Source organism: Oncorhynchus nerka, linkage group LG13 (genome assembly GCF_034236695.1).
Source record: "Oncorhynchus nerka isolate Pitt River linkage group LG13, Oner_Uvic_2.0, whole genome shotgun sequence".
NCBI classification, from domain to species: domain Eukaryota; kingdom Metazoa; phylum Chordata; class Actinopteri; order Salmoniformes; family Salmonidae; genus Oncorhynchus; species Oncorhynchus nerka.
Genome location: NC_088408.1, coordinates 19,200,551 through 19,214,673, shown reverse-complemented (window position 1 = coordinate 19,214,673; position 14,123 = coordinate 19,200,551). Strand labels below are relative to the sequence as shown.

General features: G+C 42.5%; 1 protein-coding gene across 2 annotated transcripts in view; it reads right to left on the bottom strand.

The window, feature by feature from the left end:
- LOC115120973 (CYFIP-related Rac1 interactor A-like) overlaps positions 1-10,861 on the bottom strand; it is a 47,695-nt gene extending 36,834 nt beyond the window's left edge. The window contains exon 1 of one of the 2 annotated variants that reach the window (XM_029649966.2): positions 10,729-10,861. The gene's annotated coding sequence lies outside the window, so the exon portion shown is untranslated. The remainder of the gene's footprint in view (positions 1-10,728) is intronic. The other variant, XM_029649965.2, reaches the window with a different exon arrangement.
- Positions 10,862-14,123: the final 3,262 nt, after the last annotated feature.

The window sequence follows — 14,123 nt, the reverse complement described above, 5'->3', positions numbered from 1 at the left end:
TTTATATTCAGCAATATTTCCAGACCTCTTTCCATGGTTAAATGCGGTGGTTCGCGCTTTCAGTTTTGCGCGAATGCCACCATCCATCCACAGTTTCTGGTTAGGGTAGGTTTTAAGTCACAGTCACATCTCCAATGCACTTCCTTATAAACTCACTCACCGAGTCAGCGTATAGATGAATATTGTTCTGAGGCTGACCGGAACATATCTCAGTCCGTGTGATCAAAATCTTGATGCGTGATTTCTGATTGGTCAGACCAGCGTTGAATGGTTCAATTTAATGGTACATCCTGTTTGAGTTTCTGCCTGAGACGGTAGGAGCAATAATGCGCCGTGGTCGGATTGGCTGAAGGGAGGGCGGGGGAGGGCTTTGTATGCATAGTCGAAGTTAGAGTAGCAGTGATCAAGTGTATTACCCTCACGAGTACTGCAGTCAATATGCTGATAGAATTTAGGTAGCCTTGTTCTCAAATTTGCTTTGTTAAAACCCACAGATACAATAAATGCAGCCTCAGGATATATGGTTTTCAGTTTACATCAAGTCCAGTTTAGTTCCTCGAAGGCCGTTGTGGCGTCTGATTGTGGGGGAATGTACACAGCTGTGACGATAACTGACGAGAATTCTCTTGGGAGGTAATATGACCGGCATTTGGTTGTAAAGAATTCTAGGTCGGGTGAGCAGAAGGACTTGAGTTCCTGTATGTTGTTATGATTACACAATGAGTCGTTAATCATGACGCATACACCCCCGCCCTTTCTCTTCCCAGAGAGGTGTTCATCTCTGTCGACGCGATGCATAGAGAAGCCCGGTTAGCTGAACCGATTCCGACAACATATCCTGACAGAGCCATGTTTCCGTGAAACAGAGAATGTTACAATCTCTGATGTCTCTCTGGAAGGCAACCCTTGCTCAAATTTCATCTACCCTGTTGTCAAGAGACTGGACATTGGCGAGAAGTATACTCGGGAGCGGTGGGCGATGTGCACATCTACGGAGCCTGAACAGGAGGCCGCTCCGTCTGCAGAGTCGTTGTTTAGGATCAGCTTCTGGGAATAGATCCATGTTCTGGGTGGTGGTACAAACAGAGGATCTGCTTCAGGAAAGTCGTATTCCTGGTCATAATGTTGGTAAGTTGACATCGCTCTTTCGTCGTAATGTTGGTAAGTTAACTATAGAGTGTGCAGCTCTCTTTTATTTTCAAATTTACTCCGCTAGCCAGCACCTCGCCTAAATAGGTGTGCGTTTCTTTTCTTCTAGTAAGTTGACTATCGCCAATAGTTCTTCTAGGCTGTATGTAATAAGACTTCAGATTTCCTGGGGTAACAATGGAAGAAATAATACATACATCTAAATACTACACTGTTTCCTAAGGACTGGAAGCGAGGCGACCATCTCTGTCGGCACCATTTTGCATTAAAATAGTGTTTACAGATGTGTGTATATGGTCTGATATACCACGGCACAACGTGGAGCGCTAGGACACAGCCTTCAGCTGTGGTATATTGGCCATCCATTACAAATCCCTGTAGTGCCTTATTGCTGAACTGGTTACCAACATAATTAGAGTAAAAATAAATGTTTTATCATACCCATGGTATACGGTCGGATATACCACGGCTGTCAGCCAAGCAACACTCAGGGCTTCGAATCACCCAGTTTATAATAGAAGTCATAGAAAAAGTATGAGGGAGGAGTCAAATCACAACATAAGATATCTGAAAAAGAGGAAGAGAGTCAAACAATAACACTTAATGAGTGTCATGTTCCTAGAATTAGGATCTCTGTGGTCATGTTCTGAATCCTTCTTAACGCTGTAGTTAGTTTCAGGACCTCTTTCACACTACTGCCAAAGCGCGCTCGCTCACTAGATCAATTCCTGAATGCTGCTCCTGATCCCGTGTCTTTTTTGTCTCCACTCTGTTACTAAAGCTTTTATACCCCTGCCCAAATAATATCCCCAATGCTTTCACAGACTGTTCCCATGGACCAAAACAGCAGAATTCTCCCTCCCATCCCAGACTGTTCTTATGGACCAAAACAGCAGAAATCTCCCTCCCATTCCAGACTGTTCTTATGGACCAAAACAGCAGAAATCTCCCTCCTATTCCAGACTGTTCTTATGGACCAAAACAGCAGAAATCTCCCTCCTATTCCAGACTGTTCTTATGGACCAAAACAGCAGAAATCTCCCTCCTATTCCAGACTGTTCCCATGGACCAAAACAGCAGAAATCTCCCTCCTATTCCAGACTGTTCTTATGGACCAAAACAGCAGGAATCTCCCTCCTATTCCAGACTGTTCTTATGGACCAAAACAGCAGGAATCTCCCTCCTTTTCCAGCAGCTGCTGAAATCAATGAGCACGCTGCGGAGCTCAGACAGGCAGCCATGCAGGCAGCCAGAGGAGAACAGGATTATTAGCCAGAGGACACTCTCCAGGATTATGTCTAGGCTATATCACTGACCCGTCTATTAAAATCATACAGATGCTAACGAGTCAACTGTTTGACATTATTTGGCAGAGTGCAGGGCGAACTGAAATGCCTGAATAAACCAGGGTTTTGGGTCATCATTGACATGTCATAATTTAAAACACTAGGACTAACGACTGAACAGTTCCTGAGTATACGGCAGGTGAGATGGGTTGGAAGTCAAGCCTCGGAAAAGGAAACTGGCATTTGAAAACATTCAGAGGCATACAGAGAAATAGGCTCTATAAATATACTTATGACAAAGACTGTTTAGAGGCGTTTTCAACCACAGAGATGTACACATTGATATGAGTTCAGTATAGGCCTACTTTTTCCCAACATGATTCATGCCTCAGCTCTGGCTTCAACTTCATTGCAGAATGTGTCATTTTATTTTAAAATAGGCTACTATTGTGAGTAGTAGGCCGAATGTTTGTCCATTTCTCCACATTTCTAGGACCCCTTCCTTCCACACAACACACTGGAACCTCCCTATTAGATTTCAACACAAAGTCTTCCAGTCTTCTACTCTCCGGATATCAATAAGAAAAATAAAACCGGAGCAGGAAGTGTGTGTGCTAACAGAGAGCAGCCATAGAACCGGGGCAGTTCAGTTCAAAACACTTGTTTCCCAGACAGAAAGGTTGGGTGCAACAGGAACTGCCAGATGATGATTTACATGGCAGCAGTACAGGTCATAAACAAATAAATTTTCTCCCAGACAGGAAATGAGTTAAGTGGAAAAATAAAATCTTGGAATGCCAATATTGAAAACAAATACAAATCTGAAAAATGGCTACTATAGCATGTAGGCTAAGGCTAGTCGACTGCTTTAGGGACACTTCCCAGGATTCATCACCTGTCACAGTTTGACATGCTTTAGGGACACTTCCCAGGATCCATCACCTCATGTCACAGTTTGACATGCTTTAGGGACACTTCCCAGGATCCATCACCTCATGTCACAGTTTGACATGCTTTAGGGACACTTCCCAGGATTCATCACCTAATGTCACAGTTTGACTTGCTTTAGGGACACTTCCCAGGATTCATCACCTAATGTCACAGTTTGACATGCTTTAGGGACACTTCCCAGGATCCATCACCTCATGTCACAGTTTGACATGCTTTAGGGACACTTCCCAGGATCCATCACCTCATGTCACAGTTTGACATGCTTTAGGGACACTTCCCAGGATTCATCACCTAATGTCACAGTTTGACATGCTTTAGGGACACTTCCCAGGATTCATCACCTAATGTCACAGTTTGACATGCTTTAGGGACACTTCCCAGGATCCATCACCTAATGTCACAGTTTGACATGCTTTAGGGACACTTCCCAGGATCCATCACCTCATGTCACAGTTTGACATGCTTTAGGGACTTCCCAGTGTTACTAACATGCATCACCTAATGTAACAGTTTGACATTGAACAATGTGGCTGATTAAATTCAACTCCACAACTTACGATGGAGTTGAACGGCGACTCGAGTGGGCGGACAGGAGCGCCGACGTAACAAAATGAAGTTATCAAAAACGACTGATTTCAGCTTCCAAATAAAAGTCTGTATTTACACACAACATTGGTCTACTGACTTCAGCATTGGTCTGTGTAATTGTAGGCTATTCTTTGGGTGCTGAAAAAAAAAAATTGTCACCACTCAACTCCATCGGTAATGGTGGATATGGGGTTTAGTTGTCTATGAACAAGGTAGCCATAGAGCTATACAGATCTATATACAGTTGTTCTGAGGTAGCCTAAAGGCTGCTTCACGGATTAACGTGTTCAGTCAACCTATCTAGGCCTATCCAGAGGGCAACCCAAGCTGCTCATCCCAGTCTGAACAATGAGTCTCTGGTCTGTACTGCTGCTGTCTGAAGCGATTCCAGGTGGCCCTTTGGCTGATTCAGCATGTTGCTGCACCATGGCAACTGCCTGATCTGTAGAGGACATCTGAAGGGGTTTAAAACGTGGTGATGTTGCTAGCCCGTCCTTGTGGAAGTCACGCTTTAGGCTAAAGCAGACAGGAAGTCACGCTTTAGGCTAAAGCAGACAGCAGTCGCTAGGCTATATGATAAGTTTGCTAGGCCAATATATCATAGGGTAGGGCCTTATTTGGTATTTCATGAGGATCCCCATTAGCTGTTGCAAAAGCAGCAGCTACTTCTCCTGGGGTCCACACAAAACATGACATAATACAGAACATTAAATAGACAAGAACAGCTCAAGGACAGTACAACATTTTTCTTTAGGCACAAGTAGCCTACACACACTATCTAGGTGAAATAGGGGGAAGCGTTGTGCCGTGAGGTGTTTTTTTCTGTTTTTTAAAAACCAGCTTTGCTGTTTATTTGAGCAATATGAGATGGAACAGAGTTCCATGCAATAATGGCTCTATATATAATACTGCACACTTTCTTGAAGGGTGTGTTAATGTGTTACTGAGATGGTTGTTAAACACTTCTCTATGTGTTGAAAGATGTGATCATCTGAACAGCACAACTGTGATTGTAACCCTTAGGCATATGTCTTGAATAAAGCTCAGAGGAATTAGGCTACTTTGTTAGTTATGCCTATTACCAAAATAAAATATTATTTAGGCTATTGGAGGAAATCCTGTGGAATAATTCATTTTATGCCCCAAAGAAGCTTGTGACGCAAAGCTCGATTTAGACTTGAACGAATGACTACCAAAGCCAAATGTAGGCTCTCGCTCTTTAAAAAAAAAGCTGTTTTATAAAGAATTTTAATAAAACGCAACACGATAAAGACTAAAAGAACCAACAAATCATACAATAATTCTGGCAAAGCTTTAGGGCAGCTAAAAAGCATAAAGCACTTTTGTGCTAAAATTTCAAAATCAGACCATGTGTAAGGTATGCTTTTGCTACTGCTGATTGTTAATTCACCCTATAGCAGAGGCTCAAAAATACAAACCCTCTCACTGGTTATGGAAGTGGCAAGCAAACGCATCCTGTTTTTCAGACACAGTCAGATGTAGGGCTGGGCGATATGGCAAATAAATTATCACGATATCAATATTTTTTTCATTCAATAACAATAATTATCACAATATGAATCAAACCGTGGTTAGAGAGTTGGGCCAGGAACCGAAAGTCTGCTAGATCGAAGGTAAAAGATTTGTCATTCTACCTCTGAACAAGGCAGTTAACCCACTGTTCCCCGATAGGCCATCATTGTGAATAAGAAGTTAATTGACTTGCCTAGTTAAATAAAGGTTACTTTTTCTTATGTGAGCTCCACATAAAACTATACTTGGAAGGAAAATTGTTCCATGTTTGTGGCCAGGGAGCACGTACCTGCGGTCAATTAAATTGATAAGGCTCTTGAAACCTTCCTTTTTGACTGTGCTAATTGGTAGCATGTCCTTAGCAATACATAATAGCATTTGTCATGTCTTTTGTCTTTTCGATGTTTGCTTGTAGGGCATAAACGCTGTCAGTGTTGACTGCTTCAGGCAAACATCCCTAGATTGGTATTGATAAACTCCCCTCAAGCACCAGCCAATCTCAAACTTCCTGCATGTTCCAAAGAGTGATTTGGCTTCAGATGTTGAAAAAGGTTTGTAGAATTACCACCCGTTTACGGCACAATTTGCACCGAACATTGCTCTGCTCTTTGTCGAACTTCAAAATGCCAAACCACTTCCAAATTACTGAAACAGTTTAACCCTTTTTATCAATAATAATTTTGCTGGAAGCTGCTCCTCCTCCATGGTTATCACTACCACTGTTTTCACCTACATCACTCATTTTTCGTGGTTAATAATAGCTACTCCATCACTCGAGGTGCTAAGTGTTTTTTAGTGAGCGTATACCTCTCCACGTGTATATAGTCACTTCTCCCCACGTTCCTGCTGCGTCACAGAGGTGAAATGGACTGCTGTACCTAACTATTCTATATCGACATTATCAAAAATGAATCTAAACATATATCAATATTGAGGGAAGTAATTACCTCGATAATTATTGATACATCGCCCAGTCCTAGTCAGATGTAGTACAAAACTGAGCGGAGGACGTTTGTGGATTAGCTAAGACTTTACACACCCCACCCCAGTCCCTTCTCTGCCAGCTGGAGCGGCAAGGGGAGAATTTTGGGCGGGAAAACTATGCCGATATTGTTTGCGATGAGACAATAGTTTACTTCAAATTGTCTTTTGCACTCTGTCCATAAAGCCTAAAGCTACATGTTAATAAGGTCAAACATTACTCAGCATAATATATGGCTTCTATGGAATGTTGAACAAAGTTCTAACAGTAATTGATTAGTCATGGTTCAGCAACCCCTCTGCAGGAAACAATATCATGCATTGCTCCAATTAGGCTACAGAATTGTAGGTATGATTCTTCAGCTTTTCAAACTGCCTGAGGCCAAACAAGGGTCAAGAGGAAGTTTAGCATACTCGGTTCAGTCATTTCCAGGTACAAAAGGTCCATATTCACAAAAACCATCTGCCATAGCAGTGACAGCACTGACTGAAGAAATGCTGCAACAAGATGCCTTGCATTCCAACTGAAACAAAGCACAGAGGCAGACATCAAAATGCCCCGCTACCAGCTCAGCTGTCCACGTATGTCTAACAGGCATCGTTTCACAATGGATGGGACAGTAATGGATCAGTAACACTACAGCCCCACTACAGTAACACTACAGCCCCACTACAGTAACACTCAGTAACACTACAGCCCCACTACAGTAACACTACAGCCCCACTACAGTAACATTTACTCAATTAAAGTGTTAAGTGTTACCAGATATACAGGGGAAGTAATGCAGGGAAGTTCCGGAGACACCTGAAACCCCACCTCTTTAAGGAATACCTAGGATAGGATAAAGTAATCCTTCTCACCCCCTCCCCCTTAAAAGACTTAGATGCACTATTGTAAAGTGGCTGTTCCACTGGATGTCATAAGGTGAAAGGACCAATTTGTAAGTCGCTCTGGATAAGAGCATCTGCTAAATGACTTAAATGTAAATGGATCAGGGAGAGTAATGGATCAGGCGATGAAGGAATGTCTCAGTCTGGTCTGGGCACAACAACACAAAAATGCCAAGTTCTCAGGTGGTCCAGTCAGCTGTTCCCATTTGTACTTCACCATTTATATTTCTGACAACTTTTACGCCACTAAATTCCTCAAGAAAATAATGTACATTTTACTTCATACATTTTCTCCGACACCCAAATGTACTCGTTACATTTTGAATGCTTAGCAGGACAGTAAAATGGTCCAATTCACATACTTATCAGGAGATTATCCCTGGTCATCCCTACTACTTCTGATTTGGTGGACTCACTAAACACATGCTTTTTGTAAAGATGTCTGAGTGTTGGAGTGTGCCCCTGGATATCCGTAAATGTAATGTATAGGGTGGCAGGTATCCCAGCTTTTAGAGCGTTGGGCCAGTAACCGAAAGGTCGCTGGTTTGAATCTGTCGATGTGCCCTTGAGCAAGGCATTTAATCCCAATTTGCTCCAGGGACACTGTACTATGGCTGACCCAGCTGATCGTCCTTGCAGTAGCAGACTACATGTAACAACACCTGCACAGGATCGGTACATCTGAATATCACACCTGCGGGACAGGTACAGGATGGCAACAACAACTGCCCGAGTTACACCATGAACACACAATCCCTCCATCAGTGCTCAGACTGTCCGCAATAGGCTGAGAGAGCATGGATTGAGGGCTTGTAGGCCTGTTGTAAGGCAGGTCATCACCAGACATCACCGGCAACAACGTCGCCTATGGGCACAAACCCATCGTCACTGGACCAGACAAGACTGGCAAAAAGTGCTCGTCACTGACGAGTCGCAGTCTTGTCTCACCAGGGGTCAGATTTGCGTTTATCGTCGAAGGATTGAGTTACACCGAAGCCTGTACTTTGGAGTGGGACCGATTTGGAGCTGGAGGGTCCGTCATGGTCTGTCACAGCATCATCGGACTGAGCTTGTTGTCAGCAGGCAATCTCAACGCTGTGCGTTACAGGGAAGACATCCTCCTCCCTCATATAGTAACCTTCCTGCAGGCTCATCCTGACATGACAATGCCATGAGCCATACTGCCCGTTCTGTGAGTGATTTATTGCTAGACAGGAATGTCAGTGTTCTGCCATGGCCAGCGAAGAGCCCGAATCTCAATCCCACTGAGCACGTCTGGGACCTGTTGGATCGGAGGGTGAGGGCTAGGGCCATTCCCCCCAGAAATAACCGGGAACGTGCAGGTGCCTTGGTGGAAGAGTGGGGTAATAGCTCACAGCAAGAACTGGCAAACATGTTACAGTCCATGAGGAGAAGATTAATGCACTTAATGCAGCTGGTGGCCACACCAGATACTGACTGTTACTTTTGATTTTGACCCCACCTTTGTTCAGGGACACATTATTCCATTTCTGTTAGTCACATGTCTGTGGAACTTGTTCAGTTTATGTCTCAGTTGTTGAATCTTTTGTTCATACAAACATTTACAAATGTTAAGTTTGCTGAAAATAAAACGCAGTTGACAGTGAGGACGTTTCTTTTTTTGCTGAGTTTATGAACATGCAAGGGTCGGATTAAGCAGGCAGCTAAATAACATTAGCTAGCACCTATATCAATTAGCCAATTATCTCGCTAACTACTAGTTAGTACAATAGCTAACTAGTTGTCTGGCACACTCACTAGTAGCACTTTAGCTTTCGAAAACCTGTCTCAGTGGTTAGCTTCACCCACGGCAAGGAGTGTCTATAAAATTGACAAGATAGTCAAGTGACCCCTCTAACAATGGAAATACATGTCTTCAAAGATGGAAGGCAAGCAGGAGGAGGCGAGAACAGGTGGGACCCTTCTAGCCAATGAGGGCACATACATGTGAACTAGGGTTGGGCAGTATCCAGATTTTCATAACGTTTCTGTACCATACCGGAGTATACCATATACGGTATTACTGGAAGTACACACAAGAGGACCTATTATTTATTTTATACATTTCTTTATGCACAAAACAATTTAGGCAGCATCTTGATCCAGGCAGGGATTGATTGGTTACAGCAGAGACAAGAAGCTTGATCTTGTCATCTAGCCACTTAGCTAGAAAGTTCACAAACCAAATTAAAAGCTTGAACCCTGAGCTGGACATAACTACCCCGGTGTACAGTATATCACCTAAGCCTAGTTTGAACAACAGGCCATTAGTAGAGGACTCAAAATATATCACAATATTATTTATGTGCTTAGTTGGCTGTACCTGCACCAATACTCCAGTACTTTTCCTTCAAAATGTCTGTAGCTTATGAACGTTTTGGCCTACAAACTTCTGAACCACTCGATGAAAATGGGAGACTAACGAACACGACCGGGTTCGTGAGACCCCCACAAGTGTCACGGGACTCGTCTGAAGGTAACCCACACAAATGAATTGAAGTATAGCGGAAGTTGTGCCAACAACAATATGAGATTAAATGGGTATATTTCCTGAGCTTTCTTACATCTCCTAGATATTGGACACTTCAATATCTTATTCCTTGTGATTTATTATTTGCCATCTATGTATTTGTTTTTCGATGCTTCTCTATGGGTTATAGTAGTATAGTAGCCAAATTAAAATTCCATTTTTTTGGGGGGGGGGGGATACCTAAAGGGGTCCTAAAATTCCAAATCAAATATCTAAATGAGCCATGGTACGACCAACGTAAAACAATTCCGTACGTTAGCTTAGTAACCCCCGGTGTTGGTTGGTTGTAAATGTGTATCTAGACCTTTTTTGGAAGTATATACCGGCCACAACGGGAGTAAATTAAGTTAGTTGCACAGCGAAACTCCATATTTGGTGATCAACGAGTATTTTGACATTATAAAGCTTGCAGAGCACAGATACAGCAGGTTCAGTTGTCGATGAATGAGTTAGCGGCACTCATGTCAGGCTCATGACCAGAACCGTTTCATTGCAGAAAATAACTCCGTATTTGGAAGTTGTATTATTATTATTTGATACATTGAAATTGTAGTTTGGCAAGTGTTAGATAATGGACTAAGGTAGCTAACTAGCTAACACACCATGCATGAAATCAGATTTGGGCTAACACGAGTAGGCTAGCTAAATTAGCAATATCACTACCTGCGGCTTATTCAATTCATGTGAACTCGCTTGACGGTGAATGATTCTGCGTCGCTAACGTTGGCTACCATGTTCAGCCACTATCGTTTCTTTATTAGCCACAAAACGGTTTTTAAAAGTTGACCGGTCACTTACACTTACCGGTGATTTCTTCGAATACCTATTTTGAATGGGAGATCCGACGTCTTTGCACCCCGATAGCGCCACTTTCACCCCCAACTTTCAATGGTACAACAACAAGTGTACCCCTCCCTCCAACGCAGTAAAAATCACGTCTTCCATACACAAATGTCATTGGTTAGTATATAGGACCCATACGATATTGACCAATAAAACAGAAATTAGCTTCCTCTTTGGCCAATAGTGACGTTGAAACAGTATTGTGGGCGTGTTTCACGCTACTGCTGAAATGAATCCGGAAAATTGTTCAAAATAATTACATGATACTGGAGTGCAAGAGGTTGGAATTCATTTTTAATTTAGTTAATATCTAGTTTTTTCATGTATCTGTATATGTGATTAAGGTACTCATAAAATGGCAATATGTTGACCTATACGAATTATATTTTAAAATGTAGCAGTGTTATATACGTTTTTTGCCATCTATGTAGACACCACATTGCCATGGATTCAGACAGCTCTGGGGAAATTCGAATCCACTGTGTAAAGTAGTACTTCCTTTGTGCAATGCCAGCTCTATAATCAGGCTTTATAAAGATTGATTGATGTGCTCACAGGTATGTCTGAACATAGGCAGAGAACATGGCCCCCAGGGTTGCGATTTACAATGCAACATTCTCCACTATGGACATAAAAAATGACATGAACAGCCTTTGAGAAATATCAAGGCCATAGAGCATAACAGCTTGCCTCTCCAAGAAACGTATGTTGAATGCCTACTGTAAAACGTATCAACCTCATACACCAAATACCATGCATTCATTACAAACCATTATTATATGAGGCATCGGATCCTTGAAGTTGATGGCATGACATGACAGATTTGTAGAGCCAGTATGATGGCCATCCTTGCAAGTTCAAATCCCCGAGCTGACAAGGTACAAATCTGTCGTTCTGCCCCTGAACAGGCAGTTAGCCCACTGTTCCTAGGCCGTCATTGAAAATAAGAATTTGTTCTTAACTGACTTGCCAAGTAAAATAAAGGTAAAATAAAAAAAATAAAAAAGAGAGTGAGCTTACAGTGCCCAGGGACTTAAATACAACAGTATGTGTAGTCAGTTGGCGTATGTCTTACCTGGCATTGAATAGGAGGACATTTCGTTATTTGAATGATGGGGCAATGTGCATAGTTCATATCTTATCATACTCTGCTATATTCCTTGCTGTCCCTGGCACGTCTGGTGTCACCTGTGGATAATGCACCTACAGTGGCTCGGACGTTGGCCGGTTGTAGATAAATTCCACCAGAGGGCAGTCATTTAATACAGACTGACCGATGGAAGGGGTTACTTTGAGGCACAGGCACGGCATACTAGTCTATGTTTACATCAGTGGCAAATGTACATCTGGTGGGGCAAAAAATAATAATACTGTTTAAGATGCATACCAGCAAAGTCATTACACAACACAACACTAAACAATATATTAATTTCACTATAACAGTGACAAACAGTGTCCACAAACTATTAAGGCCTACATAAAGCTGTCCCAACAGCAGAGTCCCAACAGCAGTCCCAACACCTTACCACTGCTACACCTGGCTTAAGTAAAAATACTTTAAAGTACTTCTTAAGTCGTTTTTTTAGGTACCTGTACTTTACTATTTATAGTTTTGACTACCTTTACTTGACTACATTCCTAAAGAAAATAATGTACTTTTTACTCTATACATGCCTGTGTTGTAGTGTGCCCCTGGCTGTCTGTAAAAGATGTCTGTGTTGTAGTGTGCCCCTGGCTGTCTGTAAAAGATGTCTGTGTTGTAGTGTGCCCCTGGCTGTCTGTAAAAGATGTCTGTGTTGCAGTGTGCCCCTGGCTGTCTGTAAAATATGCCTGCATGTTGTAGTGTGCCCCTGGCTGTCTGTAAAATATGTTAATTCAGCCTCATTTACTGCCTTTTTAAAACACATAAGTCATTAATGAGCGAGCTAGGACGGACATAGTCAAAATAACTATTTGTTCAGGACTTTTGAAATGTACAGTGAGAGAATTCAGAACATGTGACTTCTTACAGTATCCTCCCTGTACACCAAGTCAGAACTGTAGGATAAATAAAGGGGGCATATAAGCAGACAATGAAAGCTCTTTCAATATTCAATGATTACATTTCTATAAAACAGGCTACACACAACACCACCAAGTCTGAACAGTACACAAAATGATGAGGGGAAAAGGGACCAAATGATTAGGGTGAGACACATGGGCTACTTACAGCTTACTACACAACATACACTTACGCTTTATGAGCTGCAGTATACTTATCTCCCTGGCATATGCAGCAGCATACAACACATTTTTGGACTCACCTTGTTGTGCTCACTTGAACAGGAAGGTGGCAAGGCAGTCCTTCGTGGGTAAATTCTGTCATGAAACATTGTCATCAAAGTCTGTCTGGATTTATGGTGCTTTAAATAAAATAAACAAGGTTGAATCATGATGACGTCAGTGATCTTCAGGTCGGAGCTCTAGAAAGAGACCCGAGTTCCTAACAGTTTTTTAAAAAAATCTGTGTTTGCAAACTGATATGTGATACGTATTAATGCCAAAATAACATGCAAAACAGGCTCTGCCCCACCTACCTTGAATTACAGGTCACCCCTAGTTTACATTATCCCTAATCATCAGGCTAGATTGTATACTTACATGCTCTACATCCTCTACTTCATAAATAATCATTTGGAATTTGTTGTCAATGTCTCTAAATAACAACATGTTTGAAACTGTAATCCTCTGGGGTGCTCAGCATTTACCACAATATGATGAAAGATAATTGAGGGCTTCAATTCAGATGAGCTACAGCAATAGTGCATCAATTAGTTCCAATGCAGAAGACTTTGTGGTGAAAACTTGACGTTGACATGTTTTGGCCTCATCAAGAAGAGGTTTTTGTAATTTAAAAAAGTAACTAGGCAAGCCAGTTAAGAACAAATTCTTATTTGCAATGACGGCCTACCCCAGCCAAACTCGGACAACACTGGGCTATGGGACTCCCAATCACAGCCGGATATGGTGCAGCCTGGATTTGAACCAGGGACTGCAGTGACGCCTCCTGCACTGAGATGCAGTGACGCCTCCTGCACTGAGACGCAGTGACGCCTCCTGCACTGAGATGCAGTGACGCCTCCTGCACTGAGATGCAGTGACGCCTCCTGCACTGAGATGCAGTGACGCCTCCTGCACTGAGATGCAGTGACGCCTCCTGCACTGAGACGCAGTGACGCCTCCTGCACTGAGACGCAGTGACGCCTCCTGCACTGAGATGCAGTGCCTTAGACTGCTGCGCCACTCGGAAGCACAGGTTGAGTCAGTTGTGTCCTGGAAAACCTTGCAAAACAGAAGTTATTATTCAAATC